At 39.6% G+C, this 27,514-nt stretch overlaps 1 protein-coding gene across 1 annotated transcript in view; it reads right to left on the bottom strand.

Moving 5' to 3' along the window:
- spg (dedicator of cytokinesis spg) overlaps nt 1-27,514 on the bottom strand; it is a 248,198-nt gene that overhangs the window by 201,076 nt on the left and 19,608 nt on the right. The window lies entirely within an intron of this gene.

Below are 27,514 nucleotides of genomic sequence, written 5' to 3'. Positions count from 1 at the left end.
ACGGGTACTACTTTCCGGATGACCCTCGTAGATTTAGATGAATAAACTTGTATTTTTAATTTTCTGAATAAATTCCGGGAAATTTTTGATCAAGGTAGTATCTTCTCCTCTTATGGGATGTGAGCGCCAGACTTCTCGTAATTGGTTTTAATTGCCGTGCGAGGGGGGAAGAGGATCTCGTCCGTCAAAGGCCGGCCTTGTCCCCGAGTTCCGCCGAATGGCACGAGCGACCATAAGAGGTCCACGGGCACGCCTATGGACGACTGCGTCCGTTCTGTTCACTCAGTCGACAACGGATTCTTTTAAGTGAAAACACAACCTTATTTTATGAAAAACGGCCCTTTCAATGGGTCTATGCAGCAGGAATACAGAAACTTGTCACACGTTATGACAAATGCCTTAATTTGCTTGGAGATTATGTTGAGAAGTAGTTTAAAGTATCCTCTTTCAAATAAAATTTTTTATGTTTGTTAATATTTACTTTTGTGTCTTTATTTCACGAACGGGTACTACTTTCCGGATGACCCTCGTATTCATTATCAGTTTTAAAATGTGCAGTGAGATTGTTTTTGGAATCTAAATCGACACGGTAAATAGAATTTTCAAAAGATCTATAAATACTGACATAAAAAATACTGTATGCGCATAATTCATCATTAAAATTCAAATAAATAAATATTCACCATCTCTGCCATTAACGATTCGATAAACAACTCTTCAGCTTATTGTGTCGTAAAGATGTAATATCAAAATCACTTTCTTTGTTGCTCGATTGCCTAAGGAAGTGGAAGGTGATCATAATTGATACTTTTAATCGAATAATCGTTTCCTGTTACGCATTATTCAGAGGAGGATTAAATTCTGAGTTCCCGATTCATATTTACAAGTTCGAACAATCCCCGCTCGTTGAAAAGGTTTCCAAAGAGCGCCACGACGGCGCTGACAAATTATCTTTTCGGTGGGTTGTGGCAAAGCGCCTCTGTTGAGCAGCATGTAAACTAACTACATAAACTCCTAACTAACTGAGCGGGCTTTTAAAGACTGGTTCTCTTGGAACCATCTAAAGAATTGCCGTTTCTTCGATAAAACTTTGAGGGTTATTGTATAAGTACGATAAAATACACATTTAAATATAAATAGGTATAAGAGAAAGTAAATTCACGTGATAAAAAGGTGTCAGCTTAATTAAATGACTTATATTTCTAAGAGTTTCACTTAGGACTTTTCACCGTTTATGACCGACCGTGGAATTACACACTAGTGTCACCATAAGTCCTAACTAACATTCCCCAAAATATCTTCATATCCATGCCATGTGTCATAACGACTCAACATGTTTTTATAAATATCAGAGCTTTAAAATTCCATCGTACGTAGCCTCAAATCCTATGGCGAATATTCTTCAGAGAAAAATGTATGAAGATAATTAGCAGTGATAACTGAATGTATTAACAGTTTCACAAAATCAATTAAAAAAAACCATATGCACACTAATCAACCCGAAAGTCGGTTTGGTAGGTGATGGTAGAGTTCACCCAGTACTAAGCCCGACGGCGTGTGAAATTCACACATCAGGGTGGGGGGGGAGTTCCTTTCCCTGTGCCGGTTATGGTTTCCCAGGAAAGCCGGTTATAGTTTCCAGGAATATGCAATAAACAAATAAAAATACCCCAAATGACTCTTTAAACTACGACAGACACTAACTCATCAAATAAAAAGCAATAAAATAAATTTTTTATCAGTTCACCTGATTTTACTAAGTACGAAAAAAAAACTCTAGATGAGAAATCTTAAAATAACCTTACGCTCTAACGTTGGAAAGGAATTTAGCAAAATTAAAACAAAGGGTTTGACAAAAAAAATATTTCAATTATATTTCTCCCAGTGCATACATAGTACACTCACTAAATAAGTAACATGTTAGCACCGCCTTCTCCGCACCATATGGGGTACCTCGTATTTAAAGATTGTGAAGGCCTTTTTTTTCGACATTCCTGTATTTTTTCAAAACGGTTCGAACACGGGAAAAATTCCAATTATTTTTTTTTATGTTTGGCATTTATTTAGTAGCTTGATTTTATTGATTAATTTCATAATTGAATTCCTCAATGTTTCAAAGAGCAGAAAGAAAATAAAGTGTAATGAAATTTACTCATAAACTCAGACATGGCAGCATCATTGAAAAATAAAAACTAGGTAAGCATTTTCTTTAAATTTTAATTAATACAAATAGTTCCGTGTTCAGAATTGTTAATACCTGTAGTTCCATGTACATATTAAGTTTTTCCATCACAAAGGATATTTTCATTAGCGCATTTTACCCATTTTTATATGGGTATTCATGCAAAACCGTTGCATAATAGGTGGATAAATAAAAATTTAAAAATCGATCAAATCTTCATAATTAGATTTTATAATTTAATGAAATATTTGGTACAGGTTCCGGCGCAGGATTCCGTGTTTCCATATGTATGTCAATATAAAATTGTAATTCAGGCATATTAAAAACCTTTAGTTACGGAAAACAGTGTTGTATCTTAAGCTTTCTTCACTCTACAAGGTAAAAACCTTGCTATTGCATTTTTTACGACTTTGAAGGACTTTGAAAATAACACGCAGCAAGAAGAAATGAAGTTTGCATGAAGATAATGACATAATCTAAAAATCTAACGTCATTTGAACAGCAACGTACAGGTCACATCATTAGGCGAAGGAAAGTCAATTTTTATACCAACAAAACTAGTTTATAAGTAGAAAAATACATTATTTTTAATTGGTAGTCTACCGTTTAAGGTAGCATGTGGATGGACACAAACTCAACACCCCTAAAATTTCTTAGCCTTCCTCCAAAGACTACCCAACCCACCCTATAATTAACCCTTGTTCAAGTCCGCATACATTGTACCTCACTTCATTCCATCCTTTTTGTCCTCCTTCCTCGCTCTCCTAACGCTCTTTATCGCAGTCTTCAGGATTACATCGACGATCAAAATGCTATTCATCCAACTTTCCTGCCTCCTTTGTATTTCTTCCAACAATTCCCTCTCCTTTTCCACCAAGACTAGCACTTCCTCATATATTTTCCTTAACTTCAATGCTATTTTTTTCTTTCTTCTCTCCATACCCACATATCAAAAACCTCCGATCGACATCCTGATTTAGTGACCATTTTTCCGCGGTATACAAGACCTGGGTCTGTATCAATGTCTTCCCTATCTTTCCTTAACATCCTTATTCATTGTTCCTGTCGTCAACTCACTCCTCCTGAAAACGTAATTGTTTAACGAAATTCTTCTTTTGATATTCCATCTACTGCAACCATCTTAGACCAAGGCATTTTCTAGAAAGCAAGCTTTTCTATCTGCTCTGGTTCCCCTACAATTTCAACGTTTAACTTAAGCCTCCTCGAAAATCTCACGATCTTTGTTTAGTATACATTGATCTTCACCCCGTTCCTACGAGGACAAAATGACCAATTTTTCAATCCCGTGAAAAGATTCCATTTAACTAAAAACAATCCCACAAAGTAACCCGTGAAAATTTATTTCTAACAAAAATTTCCTTCACTTTTCTAAAACGATCGACACTTCAATAAGTAACTCTTCACAATTATTTATCGCTGCTCTATTAAACATGTCCACCCAATTGCCAAATAGAAAGGGGTGGGAATGGTGCGGTGACTGGCTTCCCACTAAGAGGGTCCGGTGGGAGATATTTTTCAGTGGTATCCCGATACCTCCTGGAGGGACTTTGTGGAGGGCACTTTGAGTACGCCGTCCGTCGGATGGGGCGTTAAGCTGCGGACCCCTTGGCGAATTTCGTTAACAGTAGGCTAATGCCGACGCAGTGTTTCTCTCCACTCTTCATACTTTCCTGTCCATCCCTAATGGCGCAAATGACCTCAGCTATCGGTCGCCTTCAATAAAATCTACAACTACTACGAAATAGAACTACATTTATGCGATGCGCAGATAATTTATAATATTTAAAATGAATTACTCAGTTGATTTAAAGAAAAAACTACCATCATAGGAGAAGAAAATCACCGCAATGAAGAAAATCCATTTAGAATTGAGTTAACATCTTTCCAGCGTCATAGTTGGCGATATTTCAAATCAGATAATTTCTCTTTTTTTGACCCCCAAAACCCGTCTTGTTATCATGCCAAAATAATCGACAACCCTGGGTTGGATGCATTAATCGAAGTGCTATATTATAAGCAATTCCTTACACTGCCACGGCATGACGTTTTGAGCACACAGTTCCAAGAGGGGGAGGAGGAAGCAAAGGGGATGTTGTCTCATTGTTAGAGAACGAGATACGAGCCTCCATGAGGTCACGATTTCCTTGACGCTCCTGCCATGTTGACATACAAGCCGCAGCTCGAGGATGTCTCTAGTGCTTACTGGAGATTCAAAGCTGTTAGCGGCAAAAATGAGAAAATATCACAGTGTACTGTGAAAGATGATTTTCGATAATATCGCTTTGGTTGTTATCCAAACCCTTGGAGGGCAAGTATGTGACTTCACGTCAGCTCGTATTTTGTTTCCGAAGCGTCCCCGAGTATCGCCGGCATGGCGTTCGAAAGTCATCCCAAAGCCTATTTATGCAACAAGGAGGAAACAGATGTTCAACGTGCCTCAACATGGTCCCGAGGAATACGATTTGCATGCTATTAGGATGAGGTCGCAATTGGGTGGAGGAGACGGGAAAGGAAAAATGACAATTCACCAACCGGCTGACCTCATAAGACGGGTGGACGTCGGAATGACACGGGAGAAACGAAAGAAAGCGAGCCAGTGGAACCCGTTTCATCTTCCATCCCGTTACGAATACACGCTATCCTTCTCAAACCCGCCTGCTGCTCGCCACCCACCACGCCAGGTCTCTGGACCAATCGCATCCGCCAAATCATGAGTCTTGAAGCCAAGGAGCTCTTTTTACCACTTCTCTCACTCATCTTTCTCTCCTTTCGGACTCGCCCTGCTCCACATCGGTTTTTTCTATCTTAAACGCGCACCGACGCCGTACAGCGCTGGCGTGTGTTACGCAGACGTCGCACTGGATTTATAATGGCCGCGAAGAAATTTCTCTTAGTGCAATTCCGAAGGAAAATGAGATCACTCGAGAAAGTGTGTCACTTTCTCCTTGGAGAACTGCCACAAGTGAGTGTTTTAAGGATACAACGAAATGGGATCCCGATTATTCCATAAGGATTCCTGGTTATGTGCCATACGAATCAACATTTTAAGCGGTTCAGGAGGTCGGGGTGAATAAAATTGCACGCTTGAAGATGTTTTCCCACCAGAACACCCCTCGTTTTAACACATTTCATTATTGTTATGAAACTTAAAAAAATCTTCCGGCATTTGAAATCCATTTTCACGAAGGTGCAATAACATTTTTTTCAGATAGTGTTTGTGAAAATTATATTACTTCATTTTTTTAGACGGAAAATTTCCTCCTGGAACGGCGAAATCCGGTTCGATTTTTTTCCATAATTTATGGAAATAACTATGACAGACAAGATATTTAGGTTAGGAGAAAATACAAGGGCACACTGGCAAACTGAATCGGGTGTCACCACCTTATCAGTTTAATGTACCAAAGGCCCGGTTTCACTCGATCAGCTCAATTGCCTATCATTTGTTGATTTTGAAGCGCTGATTGAAACAAGCGATTGAGATAATTTGTCGATAGATCAAATGCAAGTTGTACCACCTTCAATGGTTGGCGTTGAGTAAACACCATGCTTGCACTTCAATACCCAATTTAAAGCATTTAGGAAACGTGAACATCCGATTTCCTAAATGCGATATAATTGGCTCGCGCCATAGTGATAGTGGCGCAATGTTGGACATTTAAGGTGGGCATACAATGGCCATCAAAAAACGATTGTTTTTAAACTGATATTCGATCAAGCGAAGGCTGACAAAACGCAGCCTTCTCGTACCAAAAAATTGGGAGCCATAGATTGGGGGTGAAGAAACAGTTTTTGTTGCTTTTGTTGCTCCACTCCTTTCTGTCTTGTACATGCTTTTTCATTTCATGTTAACTTCTGCCCCTTTCTATGCCCCTCAGTACTCAACATGTATATTTTCTTCTCTTCCTCCTCTCTTTCTGTCCACTTACCCCGTGCTTATTATACTCATCAAGTAATCATGCTTCAGGATATGGCCAATCCGTCTAGCCTTCCTCTTTGATATAACTTTCGTCAAATGTTTTTTCTCCTACCCTTGCTAGTACTTGGCCCTTTCTCGCGCTCTCCGTCCTCTAAAATCTTTTCCGCCTTCCTCCACAACCTTCAAGATTAGAGCAAAGAAATACTACGATACTGTCGATGTCTATCATAGCATTCGCTGTCGCACGCATGGTATTAAATTGATTGATAAGCTCGTACCTGTTTCATCAAATTTTAAATAAAAGACTAGTGAAAACTTTAATATGGAGCTAAGTTTTGCATAGCTCAAAAACTTGGTCGTTTAGGTGGAAAGATAAGCGTAGAATGGAGGCTTTTGAGATGTGGGTGTGGGGAATAATGGGAAAAATATAAAAAAAGGAAAGAAAAACCAAGAATGAAATTATAGGTATGTTAGGCGATGAGACCATGCTGTTGGGAGAGATTTGAAAAATGCACAAGAGGATACAACGTATGTATGTACATGTTTGTAAAACTTAATAATTAGCTAATGTTATATGCAGCAAGGAGCCAAAGGACATTTTGTGCCATGTCAATGCGGGCATAGGAGTACAAAAAGGTGTTGTACTGAGTCCATCAAAAGGCGGCAGACAACTACTACTACTACTAATAATAATTATTATATCAAATGTTTCACGCGAGAGAATGCGGGACAGGGTCATCAGAAATGACACCATAGGGTTAGAAGAAATGGAAGTATCATCGCTGATAGTACATATACATTAATTTCATATGAAATTCTCAAAATTTTCCACGGAAGACCACATTAATTGACTACGATTTGAACCCGGACCCAAGGATATGCCACTCGACCGACCGACCCAAATTTGACGGGAGACCATCGAAACCGAAATGGGAGGGACCGCCGACCCGGCGGCCAGGGACAGACCCGAGTCGGGATTCGGATCTCGGTCGAGGGGATTCGAACCCTGGTGATTACTCCGCGCCGCATCCCCACTCATTAGCGTAATGACGCCATTCCACTAATGGATGCACCCAGCTCCGGGCAAGAAACACCCACCCCCACCCTCCAGCCCTCGCGACGCGGCCTTTTCGCGCCACCGTCGTCCCCCAGCACGAGAACCCGCTCCCACCTGATCTCGGTCGCCTCCCTCTCATCATGTTACCCATCCACCACCACTCGCGCAAGACCCTCCCTCCCTTCCCCGCTTACTCTCCCCCTCAAACAAAACAGACTCGATGGGACGGACGCTGACACGACGACACCGCATCTCCCTCGCCCCAACCCCCCACTCAATTGCCTCTCTCTTCTCCGACACTCCAAGGCACACGAGTGCCGCATGTCTCTCGCACTACACTTGCACAATCTCCGATCGAGAATGCAAGCGGACGTCCGAACGCACGCACTCGGAAGCACACGCCACGCTCGTGGAGCGCTTAACCCCCTTCTCCTGGTCTCCTTCCGCACTCAAGGCCGTTCGAATCCTTCCGGGAGCTGCTGCCACTGAGCGAGAAACAATGGTCCAACCCGCCCTCCCCCACACACAATGGGTTGTACAGTTCTCTCAGTTTCAGGGCTAGGGTCTTTTTCAAGGAGAAGCGCATCAAATAGTTAGCGTACATCACATGCTCCTTGATATCCTTAGAGCACGAAAGCATTACCTCCGGTACCCTCTGGCGCACGAAAGGGTGTTTAATTACGGTTTTCAACTGAGTGAAAATCATACGTACGTGCACAGATGCATGATGAGTGCTTACATGCACCTATGTCAGCATTTGAGTGAGATAAATTTAGAACAGGTACCTCTAAATATATGTAAATACTTGGTTGTTTTAATTTAATGTCAAGTATTGATTATGTAAATTAAATGAGAAGTTCAAATGAATCATGTATCAGTTTAACTACGCACATAAGGACATTGATACGGCAGGCATTGATATTGATAATGATTCACCATGTACTGCGTAAGAGTCTTTTATATTAAACATAGTAAGTATAATGTAACTGGAGAGGATACAGATAATGCATGCATCAAAGAGTTCAATTTTCAACCCAGAGAAAAGTTATTCTAACATGTTAAAATTACTGACGATAATTTCAGTGATGAATGCAAAAAGAAAAAGGTTTATGATAAAAATCCCAAATTATGAAAGATGATGTACATGAAATACCAACACATTATACTCAAAAGGGTCGTACGTAATTAAGATTTCTAAACCCAAAATCATTTTTTCAAAAATTATTCTTTAACTATTTGAGAGATGATTTAAATGACCTGAAATTTATGGGGAAAGAAGAACAACAGAATGTTTGTTGCAATAACTATTAATGTTTGAAAAGCTCAATTTTGATGCTTAAAAAGCCACCCACTGGCAAGCCAAAAATGGCTCAACAGGACCTATAATGCTGAAACATATAGATACGTGATGGATTTATTGTAAACATGTATTTTTTTACAAAATTTTTATTTTTTACTATCAAATTGAATTTAAAAGCTTGAAATTGTAACTTCATAATTTTTAAATATTTTTCAAATTATTATCATAAAAAAATTTTATCCGATGTAAGATTCAAATTTTTGGTCGTTCATCGCATCTCAATTCCATCACGCCCCAACCGAATCTTTTGTTTGGCCTCCTATGGAATATTGAACCTATTAACTTCTGCCACTCGCCAACTCCATCTTTCATTGGTTTTTGTCTTACTTTTGGGTATAACAGCCGCGTGCTTATTCTACGAGTGTCTGGCGAAATAATTAGCCACACCACCATCTGTCTTTCAACACTGCAAAATAATGAGCCTCACCACCATCTGTTTATCAACACTTGTCTTATGACTTGAACTTTGCCATAATCATTTTGCAAAACGCATCTACATCTGAGAGATGATCTCATTGGAATGAGCGTAATGAATGCGAATGCAGACGGTACTGCACACTTACTTATGCAAAAAAAATTATATCCTTTTAAATGCAACTGAATAGGCCGGTAGATGAATAGAAGTACCATCGATATTTTAAATATTTTTACTCAAGGGCGTTTCACCCCGTGGCATTTAAAAAAATTCTCATTTCAATTCAATAGGATTAAGTGGTTATATTGATATTTCAGATTATTGGCAACAAAGGCTGTTTTAATTGAACGCGCGGCTTCAATCAATATCGTGCCGATGATACATACGAGGTTTTTAATCAACACTCTGTTCACAAGTATTATTACGGTATTTTGTTAGAAATTTCAAATAAATAGGTATGCTTAAATTGAAAAAAAATGGTATGCGATGCCATTGGGTGCTTTGACGGGTAAAAGAAGCGCACAAATTAATTTTGAAAAAACGCTCGCAAAATCCAGGACCCGAAACGCTAACATTGATATTGTCGAGGCGATACATACAGGACTGACGTAAGAAATACGAGTAACTTGTATATTAAACCGTGCCCTGTAAATTGGTTATGTTAATTACCAACGGTGTACCCGCCTTTTTTCCCACTTCCCCACCACCTACCTTCCATGAATTCCTTTGTGGCGCGCCACGGGAAATTTACCCGCTTCCATTAGAGCGTTCCTGACCCAATTTCCGAGCGAGAAAGGGGCCTCGGGACAATCTCTTCCTTTCCGTTTCATCAGTTGCCGCTCGGCATTCGTTCGAGGCTCTCTTTTTTGTGCAAAAGAAGAAAATGGATCAATTGCGAAGGGACTCCTCGTCTCGTTCGATCTCACTCATTTACCGAGAAGGAGATATGCAAATTTTCCGCTACCGTATACGATTTCTCCCGCCATTGAAACATTCGAAGCTCTTTAACGGTCGGACGATCGGAGAGCAGGGAGAGATATCATTTTGGCATTTCGAAAAGAAGCCATTCGTTTTCAAAAACTCGTAAAAACTCGAAGCCGGCACACGTGTGCCACCTCGTTTAAATATTCATTGTTTCTTTATTGAGATGATTCAGAAATTCAACTTTCTTACTAAAATGAGCTCGTGATTTCATTTATCCGCTTGCTTTCATCCCTATTTTACAATTTTGTTTCAAACTTATGGTTGGATACTCAATGTGTTCAGTAAAGCTTAAAATTCTCCCTTACTTGGAGATCAAGAGACAGGGAATAGCTTTCTGCCATTCCATATTGATTTGCGAAAATTCAGCGAGGGCGACTTCTTTCCCTCAAAGTAATTGATTTTCATAACTGATTGAAAGAGTTAGTTTCACGGTTTACCCAAAGTAACAAATTTAATATGCCGAGAGAGTTGCTCGGTGAAACACTGAAGAAGGGTAATAGAAAAATATATTAGCATAAAATAACGGCCGAGTTCGTAAAATCATTTAATCAAGCCGGGGGAAAACGAAAACATTTGTTTGACGTCAATCGGAAAGGAATCATTTGGCGGACAGGGAGTTATCACAAACGAGGAGAGCATGTACACGTATGTACTTGAATGCAATTGGCGCAGAAAACGCTTTTTATTTATTTAAATATCCTGCAAGCCACCGCTAGGGTGTGTGGTAGGGGGTGAATACACCCCAGAATAATTTTACCCGAACATGACCCCACCGCGGTCGAACAATGTAATTATGATCCCCTATCGTTCGTGGAAAAAATGACATCTTAACATTAAAGTCTTTACTCTTAAAGTTTAAGAGCATTAAAAACTCTTTACATTCAAGAATATTTTAGGTTGAGATTAATAAATAAAAAGTGAAGAAATACACATTTTTCTTCCAGTCTCTTTTTTTTAAGCATTACGTTCTGGAATGCATGAATGTTCTCGTATTTAAATGCTCGAGGTTTAACTGAGAAACCAAGGTTTTAACTTCAAACACGCAAACTGCCCTTTAAAATGAAACATACCATTGCCGTATGTAAAACACGAATCCTGGATAAGCGCATTTAAGGGGTCAACATTTTAAAAATATAATAGGTTAATAAAAAAAGTTGAAATACACAAGCAAAAATTCATAAGCTACACCCACTAGGTGTAAGCTAAACCAACTCGCCCATCAATCACGCACGCATTTTCAAATATGGAAGTATCACTTTCGGCACATCGTAATTTCTCCTAAATCAGTTGTTTTGATAAATTACGAAATAGTTTGAATTACCTCTCACACTTACTAACGTTTAGTTTTCATTTAAAAATCACAATTTTAGGACTTAGGCTCTTAATTTATAATGAAAATATAACATGTAATCATATTATGAGAGGATAGCTGGTGTATATCAAATTTTAATTGATAACGTAAGCAACTAAAGGTGAACTTAATGACATAATGGAGCCTCAAGTTGTGCTATTTTCAGCCATGCATAACGTATAGCGATTGACGCCTTAATGCAAGTTAAGAGGAACTGCAATTTGTGCAATTCTGGAAATAAACACACGATTGTTCCCATTTTACCAGGCAGGAAACAATGCGTAAATTCAGAGAGACGACGTGAGAAAGTGGGCGTTTCATTAAAACCGATGAAATTTCTTAGTCGTGAAAACTTGTGCAAACATAGAGACGAAAGTATACCGTAGCTGCTGTCAATAGCCAAGGTTGATATTTTCATCTTCTCCGCAATGCGATGGTTTCGAACCATGGACCAAAGTTTCTAATCCCAGGGTGAAGACACAAAAACACATTTGGGAATTGACACGGTGAAGACAGGGAAAGTCGTCAAAACCATCCCTTCCAGGCACGACCACCTCGGAGGGAAAGAAGCTCGTAGGTAAACGTCAAGGCATTTTCGCCGTCTGTTTGGGTTCTCGGACGGAACGACACACAGGAAACAGCGCTCGCAGCAAAAGAAAATCTCGGGGTACAGGATTGCAATCGGAGCACTTTAAAAAATGTAAAATTATCCCAGAATAAGGCCACAGCCTCAAGACTCTCCCCTAGCCCCTTATTGAAATAATGAAGCCACCAATCTCGAAGTGGAACGTCGGCTGACGCAATTAGTTTATAGCTTTGTCGATCGTGCTGAGATTGGATGAATTTCATTGAATTCTATCGATAGACCCTTGATTCGTACGTGAACATAGATACCACCACGAGTAAATCGTGTTCGACTATTTTTTGAATGAAAGTAGCTTCAGCAACGTCCAATCTATTTAACTAATACCCGCTGCGCAATGTGCGACCTGGTATGGTGAAAATCAATTGCCCTTATCATGTGGCGAGGAGAGAGCTTTTTGGCGGAATCTCTCTGCAGCAGTTATCCTACATTGGAGCTCAAAAATATGCAGTGTATCCATTCTCACTTAAAAACTGTGGAGAATACAGCGTAGGAATCATGAAGGGGCCACTCGTAGGCTGGCTTAAAGGTAGATCGCGTGTTCGAATCTCGAGCCCGTCGGGATCGCAGAGTTATTTTCACGTTTCAAGAATTACATTTGATTAATATAAACAAATATCGTGAATTAATGACTTCATAGAGCTCTTTTGCGAAAGGATATCCACGCGCGATGGCAAAAATGGGATAAAACCAGTGGGTTCGTAACACGCAACTTGCCCATTTGCCGGGATCTCAACTCTCGTCGGTATCAACGCGCTCCATCAAAGCGATACGGTTCCAGCCCCGGGATGAAGTTGTAACACTGCTAATGGAAAATCAATGACGTAATTTGGACTAAATAGTTATCGAAAACATTTGATTGAGGAAATCATCATCTGTGGAATTAAAGGCGATTACAGCTTATCGATTCGAAGAGACAAGATGGAGATAAATCTGATTTAAAAGGCCTCCGTTCAGTAGCAGTGTTAGATTTAAGTTCTAGCCCCAAAGACTAAGTTTATATATGGCCTAAAGAATTGATTCAGTATAAATTACACATCCCTATTTCAGGCTGGATCCAAACCCGCGAACGTTTGTTTCTCAGGACCGCATCAATACGCCTTCAACTTTCCAGGGATCACAGCTTAATTGTAGATAATTTACCATAGGTTCAGAAAACGGAATTTCATCATTCTGTCCGTGGATCGTCGCATTTTTGTAGTTATCTAAATATCATAATATTTTTCAGGGCCGAGACTAAGTGATTTCACTCGATCACTCAAATGGATTTAAATCAATTATACTGTGCTACCCGGGTTCGTTTTAATTAAATGCAAACGGAAGAGACGAGAATACATTCAGTGGAAAATTGTTATCCATTCCGTCGGCGTAATTTCAATGGGGAGAAAAATAATAAAATAATATCAATGCAATGCACATTCATATCACGTAATGCGCACGGAAAAAAGTGTTTTTATTTAGTAGAAATAGGTTTGATCTGCCTCATACTACGAGTAAAGGGCATGGAAATATATTATCTACACGACCTCATAAAAATGAAAAATGTGACTAGAATAAAAACAGTTCTAAGTTTTGGGTGTAGGTATCATACAGTGAAACTTTTCGATGCTCAAGCTAATAATTAATGCTATTGAATATCTCTTTCCAGTGCTCTATCGTTGAACTAAAGGACCATCAATATGCTAGTAATATCTTGCATGAATTTACGAGCGGCTTTGTGCCGTGACCTTCAATTTATTTCCATTTCCAACATTCTCACTTAATTTATGCTCTCTTTGTTTATGTAATTCGTATAGGAAGGGCATTTTTTTAGACCTAAATGTTCGAACTCGTTGGACTGAACTTAAAGAAATAACCTCGCTAAGGACTAAAGTTTGAAGTTAATTTGCGTATTTTTCTCGACAATTAAGTAAATGAATATTTGTAACGAGAAATTCACCCACAGTAAATAAAAATCTGCGCCTATGTGCCGCAGTAATTAATTTTAAACTAGCCTGGATTAAATATCCCATTATTAGCACATTCCCAGGGGTTTATTGCCGAAAATTATATTCGATGGCCCTTTTTGAGCATGAATACACACCTTTTTAAGTGCGCCATTTGCTGAAATATTTTGATAATCATTTCTCTACCGCAGTATATTCGTGCCAAATCTCCATCACGAGTGTCTACCTACAATGTATAACTGCATGGGACAAGAAGAGCTCTTCTGCGAGCGAGGGCATCTCCATTGCTGTCAACACGCAGGAAAAAATCTCCCTATCCACGATTCTCAAAGAGGAATTCGGCTGCCTACCAAAGGATTACAAACTCAAATCCGAACGATGTCACTGAGAACTCCCATTTTGAAGTCTTAACCCCAATCTGAGTGATTTCCTCGTCACTTTAGCTTCACGGGAAGCCGAACACGGAGAGAGGTCAGGTCTCCCTGATATCTTGAATGAGTGAGTTTCACATACCGTAGGCCTTAGCTATTAGTAAATATACGTGGGCTGTTTAATGAACAGTATTAATACATTTTTGAATCACATACTTTATCGTGCACAAATTAAATTTTATTTCAAACAGTTAAATTAATGCATAATGTATGTGCGGTTTCAGTTTCATTGCTTTTACTGCATTATTGTGTCAGTGAAAACCTTTGAAAGTTGAAACACATACAGTCCTCCTACGGCAACGGTGGAGGCAACACACGACGCTGCATTGAAATGTCGCCTTTACGTAAACAAATCAACAGTCGAGGCTTACGGAGAGTATGTTCATCCCTACGATACAGCTCCTTTGCCTTGTTTAAAACCTTAAAGAGAGGAGAGTTTCAAAGGAAGGCGGACCCGAAGCTCCGGGCACTGCGATTACGGGGGTAAACATTGACACTGCTACCGCTTGTGAGAGAATGATCGTCGAACAACGTTAAGAGCACTATCAGAAAATTTTGAAAATTTCATCCGGTACCTCTCACACATGGGCACCAGAAAATTTACCCATGAGATGTGTTTATGTGCGGTGGGTTTCCGCGAAACTCATCGCGAAATGACGATTATCTCGTGAAAATCAATGCAAGGTACGTTCCTCACCCTCCCTATAATTAAGACCTATAGCCCCATGAGAATTTTTCCTGTTTCCCAATGTGAAGAGAAACCTTCGTGATAAAAGAAACCTACCCTCCCTCTCTTTTGCGCTCATCGAACTCTATTTCCCGCACGCACTTCCATCCCCCCTTCTCCTCCAACCCCCCACCCCTGCACCTCATCTCGGCTCTCTCTCGTCTCGAGGGCACGCACCGCTTACTTCCTTCAGCGTGTGTTACCCCTTCGTTTCACTCTCCTTTCCTCCTCCTCTTCCCATTCAGGGAGAGAGACTTCCTCCCCGGCAACCCAAACCCCGGGAACCCCCGACGAACCTCGGCACGAGAGGACAATGGCGAAGGAGTTACACCAACACCACGGCCCGACGGACAGACGCACGCGCGCGCACGGGACACGGCCACAAAGAGGCGGGTGGGAAGTCCTTTCGCGTTTCCCGCCCCCTTTCCTCGGGGGCGAAAGCGAGAGGGAAAGAGTGAGAGCGCGGGAGGGAGGGGAGGATAAAGAAGGGAGGAAACGGATGGGAGACGAATTCTTTGTCCGGGACCAGGGAAAAAATAAATAAGGAAGGAACCGAGACTGAAAGGAGCGAAGAGGAGGAATGGGGAAGGGCGCCGCGGGGCGCAGGAGATGGCGCTGATTGGGTTGGTGGATATCGATGCGGCGGATTCGATATTCCGTCCCCACAACTTTCCTCGTTAGGCTCAACCCATATAAAATACATTTATAATAAATCATTATGCCTATTACTGGCTTAAGACCAGACATTAACTTACCTCCAAGGCATTAGTCAGTATTGCATATACTATTTGGAGATATGCTTTGCTTTATAAATCGAAAATTTCCCAACAGATAAGACAATTTTATTTTTGATTTATCATTATAGCTTTGGTGAAAGAAGAGTTTGAACTCGAGCGCCTATTCATGGAAACAAAGAAACAGAAAACGATTCCGTAATTTGTGAAAAATTTTGTCACTTTTCCGTTAAAATCGCAAAAAGTGGAAGTCGTAGTTTATATTTTTTTATGAAACGGCAGATTTATTATTTTTTGGACGAGAGGAAATTAAAAAAAAACGATCATCTGACTCTGAAAGAGGAGTACGGTAATCATCTTCTTATGGGAAATAAGAAGGAATATTTCGACGATTTGCTGATGTAATGAATCTCATTTAAAGGCAACTACCCAGCTCTACCTTTTCTGTTGAAAGCTTTAGTTAGCTGCGATGGAATTTACAGAAATTTGAGTTGTTCATAATAATGGTATTTTAATAATGTTGACTTTTAATTTTTTAATATTTTTTTTGGACACGTTGGATTTACATAGTTATCAATATCATGAGGGACCACTAATCGGAAATTAAGCCCACCCATTTTCCATCCATGAGTTCCTTTTTCAAATTTCGAACGTGGAGTTCCCGCAGGCAGCCATTCATGTACTTTACATGGCTTAGATTTAAATGAGCTTTTTAATTACCATCATGTGAAAAGGATGCTTAAGTTTTTCAAAACATTTTCTCGCTGGCTTATGCGTATATCGTAAGTACGTAATATTAGGAACAATACTGGTTACCAGATCTTTTCCGGTTATGTAGGATAAAGTTAGTAGTAGGTATATAGTAAAAAAGGAATGCCTTCTGCTCAGACTAGAAGACGATTAATATATGAAAACATTTGTGTATTCATGCACGCACGCACTCAAAGGTACATTATTCTTAATAAACTTAGTCTACCGCTCAAGTTTGATTTTTATGCACACGGAGATGGAGATGACAGGGACACACTGCCACATTTTCACTGCCCACCTAAACGCGATGCTAGCAGCGAAATTTACAATAAGTATTTTATAACGCCACACACTTTTCTACCTCCCTTCATCCCACCAAATATCCTCAATATTTTCCTCTACCGCTATTACGCTTACCCAAAATTCTCCCCTGTATCAAAGTCTTTACTATTCAATTGGAACTCATTACGCCTTGCATCCAGTTTTTCTGTCTTCTTCACGCACACTTAATATTTTCTATTCATCTGAAAATTCCGGGCGATATTCAAAATCCCACTACGACGCCCCCGAAAACTGAAAAGGACATTTGCGGGAAAAACGGAAATATTGTTTTTGGGTGGCTTCGCAAAACAAAGTTTATTTTTCCAAATACGGAAAAGTTGCATGGGGCGAGAAATTCATTAAATGTATGAAGTGTGGCGACCCGGCATAACATTGTGCCAATGGACTTCACTCTCATTCGTGAAGGTCAGCCGACGCAACACTGAGTAGTTACAAGGCTTTATAGATAACACTTTTGGTGATGGCAGACAGGAAAATGAAGGAATTCAGAATGCCCGCTCCACATTTCATTTCGTCCCGTGCGAATAAAACTGCCATACGGGTTATTTCTTCGGGACCGCAATACGTTTCCACGATCGTAAAACGACAAATACAAATGGTTCGGAGAATCGAGAGTGATTGGATTAACGTAAATAAATTCAGATTACGCCATGGACAACGCTCTCTAGTGCTGACCGATCTTTTTCTTCCGTTAATTTGAGTTGAATTCAACTTACACGGACGCCCCTTGATGAAAATACATGTATTTTTGATTATGATAGATGATAATGGAATTAAATCGTTATACTTAATACTACACCTGTTATAATGTAAGTAAATATTAACTTCTGTTATCCTTCTGTCACAATGTTTTGCGCCTTAATCAAGTCGTAGATAACATATATGGAGAGATATATGAGAGAGCTAAATGCCCAATTTTGAGGACACGATGTTTTTTTCCTCAGCATCGTCCACTCGTATCAACCCCGCTGAAGCTACGAGGAGGACGGTGTGGAAGGAGATGGAGGAGACGAGAGGGGTTCAGTGGGGTGGGGGGAGGGCTCGGCAGGTTTTCTCCCCTCATCGGCAAGCGTTTGGAAACGAACGACGGAGGCTTTTCGGTGAATGAGGGGACACAGGGGGGACGCTCGACAAAAGGCGCCGCGGCAATTGCCTCGAAGTGTGGGGTGGGAGGGAACTGATGTGTGGAATAAAAGCGACGAAGAAGTCTGGAACTGTCGGGGTGCGGTCTGGCCGTGGAGGGCGGGAGGGAGGTCCACGCCCACAGAATCCCAACGGCGAGAACGCTTCGTTTGCGGACGACCCGTAAGCATTGAACGGACCAATTGAATTTCGTTCGATGATTACGCTCTGCGTTGAAGGAGGGCGGAACGATTTCTGGGTCGCCACGCAGAAGAAGTTTTCAAGTACCTACTAGAATTGAAAAATAAACTCAAGAAAAAAGCTGGATGATTCGTAAAATTATTAGGATCATAAAGTAGAGCGTGTCATGGTCACGTGGACATATTCGACAGAACTATCTTAAATTTTGAAAACGCAATACCAAAATCAGCTCGCTTAAAGATCGTAAAACTAGTCTCTAGTTCTCAGAAAATGCTATCGCAATGTGATACAAGGCACTTTATTTTTCATATGGTAAAGAATTCATCTCCATCATTGCATTACAATGCACGAAATTGGAAAATAAACTGTCTGACAATTCTAATGAATGTAATAAACTGTCTTCACATATTATTTTTTGTAAGAACCGACCAAGTACATATTTTACTAATTTGTGAATACCATGGTCGACACGTAAGCGGTATGGAGATAAAGAAATCAACCAAACCAATAACCCGACGATTGATATTTTTTCTCCATAACCGTTATAGTGAAACAAAGATAGTGATGTAAACAAGCAGTTAAAATTTATCCCAATATCGTAAACATTTTCAGTTTTTCTCCAGAGTATCTTATTAGTTAGGTGTTCTAACGAGTTAGGTGGTTGTGATTTCAATAATATGTAAGCTAAAAATCCAAAAAATCGTACGAAATTTAGCCTTATTTATCATTCGACTAAATTTATCAACCGACGTCACTAAGCGTGCTCAGGGACTTAATTTGTTTTTACATTGCTTGCCATTTATTATATCAAAATCAGTTCTGAATTAATATATGTTTTTAAAAAAATAATCAATTCTATTTTGTGTTTTGATCGATACGGCAAAGGCAAGCTAATCTTTGGGTTGATAAGTGTGGCTACTTCGGTGGGTTTAAATAATAACGATTTGTGTTATTGGCCGGTACATTACTTGGGCAAACCGAATGATATTACTTTAAAATGTTTTTCGAATAGATTGGTTGAACGTAACGCGAAAAACGAAGCACTACAGGTTACTTAAGCGTATTTATAAATCTTGAAAGTGTCATTCCTAAAATAATCAACTTGGACTGCTCTAGTTCTGTTATATTATATAGTAAGATAAATGACACTTATATTCAACTCGGTATCGTACCTTAGAAAGGAAAATGTTTTGTTTCACTACGGGTTTTCCCATGTTTGACGTTAAATAGAATAGATGGGAGTTTAAGATCCTCATCGTTTTTTTAACATGAAGCTATGGCGGCGGGAAGAAGACTAAGGACCTCTACCTACTTGAGCGTTATATTATCATGTTGATCATTATTTTTCATTCAACTCATTTTCAACTCCCTCAATTTGTAGGAGTTAACAATAGATTATCGCCTAAAAAAGTGACACATTTTTCGTCAAACTTTGAAAATATAATTAATGTGCCGTTATCAATACAAAAAATAAGTTAGCAAAAAATTAGTCTCTATAATTGATATCTATGTGAACAAATGTTTTGAGATAGGACACAGAGAGAAAATCAAGAATTCGGTGATCAAATACAAAAACGAATTCCACAAACTAATAATTAAGCTCGGGGTCATTATAATTACTTGATAATTGATACAATTGCCACAATATATCAGATAATCGCTTAAATCTACAGTTAATTTTTTGTTACCCGTATCACTTGATTCTGATTTATTTATAAAGGAGAATGCCTATGCAAAGTTTTTATGTTGCATTATGTATAAGGCTTCGATTATTAATCTCACGATAGCTTTTTGCAAATATCAAATTTCCATTTCCTCTGAATTTGGTTTATTGTTTGCTTTCAATACGGTGGCATTTTTTTCAATAGAATGCAAATATGCGCTTCATTAATAATGGAGTTATACTGAATTCTCATAAATATTTCCAAAGGTTAAAAATTTCGCAAATGCGTTCAATATTTCTCCCTGTTGTCATCAACCTTCGTTATTACACTTGCATTTTTATGTTTGACATTATTCAAACTTTATTAATCTTAAATCTCAAAATGTTTTTTTACACTTCCGATGACTAGTTAGGAAAATTTTCGACGCATAACTAAAATTCAACTCTATTCAGCAAACAAGAACTACATTCTAAACAAAACCATGATTACGCACCTATTCAAACATTGAAATCTTATGTACCTCACGTTTTACTTTCAGAATTTTTACGGTTGACCGACCAGTTCATTTCTTATCCAAGACCATATTCTTATCCATGATGGATCAAAAAATTCTTTGTAACAGAAAAATGTTACTCTTATTACGTTCAAGCAATACACGAATTATGTTTGTCATTACAACTAATACTAGATCAAATTTTATAAAATGATTTTCCATTATACGGTAACTTGGCACAAATTTACAGCAAAAATTTGGTGCGGTATCCCATTCATGATAAATTCTTTGATCTAAACTTTATCAAATTGTAAATAATTAGGTTGATTTGATTTCTGATTCAATATATTCCCCATTATTAGGAATATAAATAATTGTATGGCATTTTAATAAACTTTAGGTGATACACCGTATCACGAAACATATTGAAAGAATGCACTTTCAAAATAGTTATAAACATCGATTATTGCGTTTTTCGCCTTTTGAGACAATACCTTGAAGCTTCAGTTTTTCGTTTGGAGGAAATGGAGGTAAAAGTAGCGTTTTACTCACTACGAAATTTCAAGTCAGAAATAAAAATTTTAAATGATAACGACGAAGTAAGTTCAGTAAATTTTGTCGTCATTATACCTTCTGGAAACTTGGATTTGAAAAAATAAACGTTTGATAAACGACTGCTTTGGTATCATTACTCAAGGTATACTGAAAAATGAATTTTTTCAGCACATCCAAAAAGGAAAATATTTAGACCAGTCGAAGGTTGCCACTCACCCTTCGCAAAGTTCGCACACACCTCGAAAAACAAAGATTTATCGAATAAAATTTATTCGGAGGGCAGATAAGGTATATTCCGTCGCTTCCTGACGTAAAGTCAAAAACTCACCCTTCGCCAAACCACACCATGCTCCTCCTACTCAGGGGTTTTCACGGTCAGTGTGACTGACATTTATATTCCTCACGCGATGATCGATGGACATCGAATTTATTCTGCGCAAAAGAAGACTCCTTCTCTCTCGAAACACTCCTCCTCACTCGACCACCTTTACCGCCTTTCAGTCTTTCTCCGGCTTCTTCACTCTTGGGAAGCGTCGTGGAAAGGGAGAAGGCGGAAGGAACACGACCCGGTGGCATATGGGCCGACGCGACCGACCGGTGCCTAATCGGCAAAGTTCGGGTCCGCTCCGAGACTGCCTGGGACGTTCTTTTTTCCTCGGCGTCTCTGTGACGTGATTGGAGATTTACTTCCCCAGGTAAAAGTGTAAATGCTGCACCACGGGGTCCCTTACTATTGCTCACGACCAACTTTGTATTTAGTTTAAATCGCCCGGAATTTACAAACAAGCAGTCGTCTTTCAGCTGACAGTAAATTTTAGTAGTGGTTAAATACTGTGGGAAATTACTTAAATGTAATCGGATGAAAAATATCTTTTTCTCCAAATGAGCCCCTTACCGCGGAAAAATAAGTACTTGTATTTATTGCCCGTTGAGCTTAGCTAATAAAATAAGACGTCGGGAGTGTCCAAGAACCATCCTTTTTTACAAAAGGTTTTGAGTTAGGAAGTACAAGAATTTTAATTTTTGTGAAGGTTTCCGCGGAATGGTATTGATGACCACATTTATGTTCCGGATTTCATCCGCGTGTATTGTATTTTTTCACAACGGTTTAACCAGCTTCCCAGTCGGCATCTTCAGGTAGTGCCATTCGTTATTTAAAAACATTAACTTTTGTCAATTCGAAGGAAAATATGCGGAAATATTGATTTAATATTTGGCGAAAGGTCGGAAAAGATTTTGCACAGACCTAGTTGCCAATTCTAAATAATTGAAATCCATGGAAGGTCCGCACGATCCCCGAAGAAGCTCGCTGACCATATTTGGGATTCATTTTGGCACGATCAATTAGTTGATCAATGTTAAGCTATTTGGTTTAGGACTATTCTGAATGAAATCTACGTATGCAAGGGTCAAATAAAATAAATTTGATTAAAAAAACTGACCTCAAGGAAATATTAGACATTCTTTCGACATTGAATAATATTCCTAAAATTTAATGACCAATGCTTTTGTAGAAAACGTCGTCATGGTTTCAACCCAAGTTTTGCACCAGGAAAAAATGTATTCGATGAAAAAACTAATTGATCAACTATGTTCTAAATCGCACTTCAGAGATACCGATAAAATATTACAGTTTTCTGACTCTACAGGAAACGAAAACAGGCTAATAGTTCTTCGATGTCACAACAGACGTTTCAATACCGGCTGATCTTGTAAACTATGAAAAATATTAACTATTCGAATCTTAAGGGATTTACAGTTTCACGTTCGATATTGTGGACGAAACCCACAGCTAAGAATTGAAAATATTATAGTCTTTCACTGTCTAAAAGATTTATTATTTCGATAAACCATTCCATGAAGTGTAAAAGTGTTATGTTCACAATTCTTCATTAAGGTATAAAAATATACACCAATGCTTCGTGTGCAACAAATACTCCTAATTCACGAGGGACGCGAAAACACTGTGCGAAAGAAACGCAATGGGAAAACACTATATTTAGCAATTAACCAAGTTACATTGAAAGTTTGTTTCAATTAATGATCCTGACGAGTGCAATAAAACAGAAAATCCCTCGTGATTATCACTCGAATCCCTCTCATTGTGCTAGCCTCTGAAAGTACAAGAACCCAGTTAATGAACCCTCCATTGTCACCGGGGCTTGTGCTCGTTAATGTATGCAGGGAGAGAGAGAGAGAGACCTTCGCCGACCCCCATGAGCTCCGCATTCGAAAATAAACTCCATCGAATAAAACTCCACGAGCCCCCCCCCCTCCCTCCCCCGACACTCACCCTCCCCCCCTCCACCACCCCCGGGTCTCTTGGGAACGACGCCTTCGAATAATAGACGACTATTATTCGCGGGCAGACAAAGAGAAATAAGTGCAGCAGAGGAGTCGAATCACAACTCTGAGTAAAAAGATGCAATTGCACACGGCGGATATACGAGATCCAGACTCAAAATCATCTAGATCAACAGCCTACCGTCTTGAATCTGACTTGACGGTTTTTGCAAGAGTTCTGCCATCTCCAATCAACTAGACCTGCATTCGCATCATTACGACAACAGTACGAGGCCTATGTACAGCTATGGATACGTTAAATGGATAATTCTATTTAAGAAAGCGGCCATGAATTACAATTCATAATTCTTAACACGCGCGAATGTACGGTCACTCTACGATAATTAAATATATATTTCCAACTTCGCCGAGACCGCGGCATATCAGCACTCTTCGGCATCTAACGTTAAATGCAAGCCCTCACCCGGAGTCACACTCGATCTCAATTCCCATTCCAAAAATGTCCATCGATGTCTGTCAACATGGCCGTAAGGTTAAAAGAGAACGATGTCTCACCAATGGAAGAGCTATCGGAAAACATTTTGTTGGGTATTGCTATTGTACACATGTATGCGTGCAGTATTTTACAAGCTTACGGAAAAAAGAACTTGTTTAAGTTATTTTCTCTAAATGCCCTGTAGTAGGCGATTAAACGTTAAACTGAACTGTTGATAGTTCAAGTTCACGAGGGAGAAATTTTAGCTAGAACGTAAACTTTTAATGTGTGTTACCTGGTTTACTAAACTAAGTTTGAATTTTGTCAGTAGTAATTAGATGATAACGTACTATGCTGTTTTTTCAAATTCTTTAATGACTCGTAAAAATTTAATGCAAATGTAAATCTCTAACGCAAATATGGAGGAATTATTAAGATCTAACGAGCAAAGGGTATTATTTTGGTGAGCCGTATTATTTGACGAGCTAAAGTAATAACAACCATCGTGGAAGAGATGCCGATCAGAGGCAACATAGAGTGCAAACGAATGACATTAAAGTGAACAGATGTGAAAATTGTAATTACGCGTTCATAAATGTATTCGCACCCACAAACTTATGTTCATACATACCTAAATGTATGCATATTAATTTAGTTCCTTGCCGTGTCCTAACAATTTAGACTCTGGTGTGCCACTAGTTCACGTTATGGAAATCATAAAAGGAAGAAAGCAGCTTAGTGCTCAGCCATCAATAACTAACTCTTGTGAAACAAAAATGAGCAACGTGTCCGTTTTAATTCCGAAAAAATGAAAATTATTGCTCCCAGCGATTTTTCTGGCGACCCCTCCAATTGTTTCACAGCGGTCATCGGATACCTCCCCCCGGTCCTGGGTCAAGAGATAACGACGATAACTTCGACGCGCTTGACGTGAGAGAGAGGAATTTCGTGGAGGGAGAGGGCGCGGGGAGAAGAGAAGTATCGAACACCGCCGAAAGAGGAGCGAGGGGAGGCGGTCCCATTTTTTTGGTTCGGTCGCTCCGCCCGCATTTGGGGCCAAGACTGAGTGGTTTAGGCCATGCGACGGGAGAAAAGGAGGATCCTGATTCTTCCTTTACTTTTTTTTCGTCCTTACCCGATCACTGGACCAACAAGAATGGCCAGGCAATCTCTCCCTCCGTTCCCTCATACTTTCGGGGAAGCAAGAGGGAGGGAGGAAGAAGTGGGGATGCCTTGCGAGGAGAACGGTGGAACCGAAAGGAGATTGAGAGGGGAGAAAGAAGGGATCGGGGAAGAGAGACAAAGACGGAACTGAACCAAGCTCGACAAACCACTTGGGCCTGTTAAATCTGCTGAAGATGTGAAAGAAAGAGGTATGGAGAAGAAAGAGGTGAAATCGACGACCAACTATCGATATTCTTGGTCGATATCAAGGATTCTCCAGCCCACATCGCCACTGCCACATTCAGTACTGACTTAATACACAATTCAGATATACAATTGATGGTTTGAATCACCAAGTTACTATTTTTCACTTCCAACTCAGATATACGCCAGTTTTGACGATATTTTTCGTCAATTTACTGGATCAGTTTATTGTTCACCACAGACGGATGGCGCAGATATGATGGACATTTGTTCGTTCACTCTTAAACGAACGACATCACTGACGCACAACACTGTCACTCATCATTTAGTCGGTGCACGGCACGAATTTCCCGATGAATGTCAGCAGCTTTGAAGTTTATCGTCAGGAAAAACCTTCTCACTAAACAGATTTTAAATGTATTGGCTTTTCTAATTATATCATTCATTTTTACTCGCTACGGTAAACAAGTGACAAGCGGTGCGGCCTTCCAACAACTGCAGCTCGAGGCGTACTGCTCTAGTGTGTGTGCCAATACAGCAAAAAATCGGCTCATCCCACTACTTCCCACGCAACACACAAACGGAGGTTTCTTTTTGGACAGCCCTCGTATAGAATTTTTTTGGGGTGAGAATTTATTTTTAGTATTTAGTTTACCATGGATTCATCATCAATGAAATCAGTCGACGGGAATGATATTATCCGGAATCCAGGAGACACGCGGAAATAGCTCGAAAATGCTCTAATTTTATCGCGTTGAGTACCAAATCGACTCACCTTGGAAGGTGAACGTGCCCACATGCTCAACAATGTCAATGCTCTTATCGCTGTCGTTTTAGCTACCCTGAAAACAGCTCAAGCAATCGTCGACCCTTAAACAAAGGACTGCAGATAAATTATGTGATTATTAAAGAAAACAATTAGAAGTGCTCTTTTTAGACTATTTGCTAATGCGAATCAAACGATTCGATCGAAATAATCAAATTTATTCACGATGACCTCGTTATCCAAGTATCGAATCTGGCTGTGAGCAACGCCGAGTGAACTCGCAGAGGAGTGGGTATGACGCACGTACAAGTCGACTATTATTGGAGTCAAAACCTGTTTGAGATCACCGCTTGAAACCGGCATGGATATGACTAAATATCCACCAAAGATAGCATTCCTGGAGGGAGTGCGCACGATGAGGGAAACAAAAACAGATTGCCGAGGGACAACGCTGAAAGTAGTGGGGGCGTTGCCCAGGAGACGGGGTTCCTCCAGGATCCCGGCCGCCGAATGGGTTTGGGGGTCTTGGAGGTCGTAACAGAGGAAAAATATGTTTAGCAATTATCGAAACCTGTGCGGCAGGGTGTATTGTAAAAAAGAGCATCATTAAAGTGTATTAAAAGCGTATTTTATTACTGTCAAATGTTCAAACAAAATAGAAGAATTTTAGAATTTAGACGCAATTTCCGTCAACAGTCATGCTGGAGCTCAATGATGAATGACCACACATTGCAAATTTTGTCACTGAATATATCGCGAATAGCTATCTTAAGTGCTCATCCTTATAGTCCATACGTAGCCCCATGTCCTTTGTTTCCTGTGCCTCAATAAGAAGAAACACCTTCGTGAAAAGCGTTTTTCACCGTCATCACCAGAGGTAGGAGAACTGAAAATGTTTTAACCTGCAACGGCTGCCTTCAACACAGCGCTGGGGTCAAATAGATGCAATCGGTAACATATTTGCATTACAAATTAAGACTAAGATATAACATAGTTTAGTTTTTAAACAATAAATTACGAGAATAAACAATTTATGAATACGTTTCATGGAACAATCCTCACACTTAATTATAACGTGTAGTTGATAAATAACTTTAACAGGCGCTCACAACCGAAAAGAACGAATAAAAATTAGGGCGTGAAAATGAAGCTTTGTAAACCTAATTGTGATATCCACTCATTATATACGGAAACTATTTAACCGAATAATAAATAGACAATAGCTTTTAACGCCATAGTACCAAAGGCTGGGATCTAGAGTGAAGTCATTAAACGCCGTTAGCAAAATAGAATTAACATTCAAACACGAACAATTCCAAAACCTAAGGATTGATAATGTCGAATTACAAATCACTAGCCAATGCACGAAAAGCAAATCAAAACGAATACACACTCATGACAAGCTCCCGTTTTTGCGGGACATTTTGAAGTACTATTGATACAAATGGAGAGTACCAAATCATGGAGAATACCAGAGCGAGATAAATTCTCGCGGAAAGGACAGAGGAGATAAAGATGTCACAATAAACCCCCATTCACTCGGAATAAAGGAATATATATGCATCGGATTTATCAACCACATTTGTTATCGGACATTCCGACTGCGCGTGACATTTTCATCATCACTTTCACCACTCCTTCGAGACGCGGGTACGTGCTCACCGTCTCCGGGGAGTGGGTGGAGAGAGGGAGGGTGAAATGGAG

This window comes from Hetaerina americana, unplaced genomic scaffold (genome assembly GCF_022747635.1).
Source record: "Hetaerina americana unplaced genomic scaffold, ioHetAmer1.1.p SCAF_24, whole genome shotgun sequence".
NCBI classification, from domain to species: Eukaryota; Metazoa; Arthropoda; class Insecta; order Odonata; family Calopterygidae; genus Hetaerina; species Hetaerina americana.
This window is presented reverse-complemented; position numbering and strand designations above follow the sequence as displayed.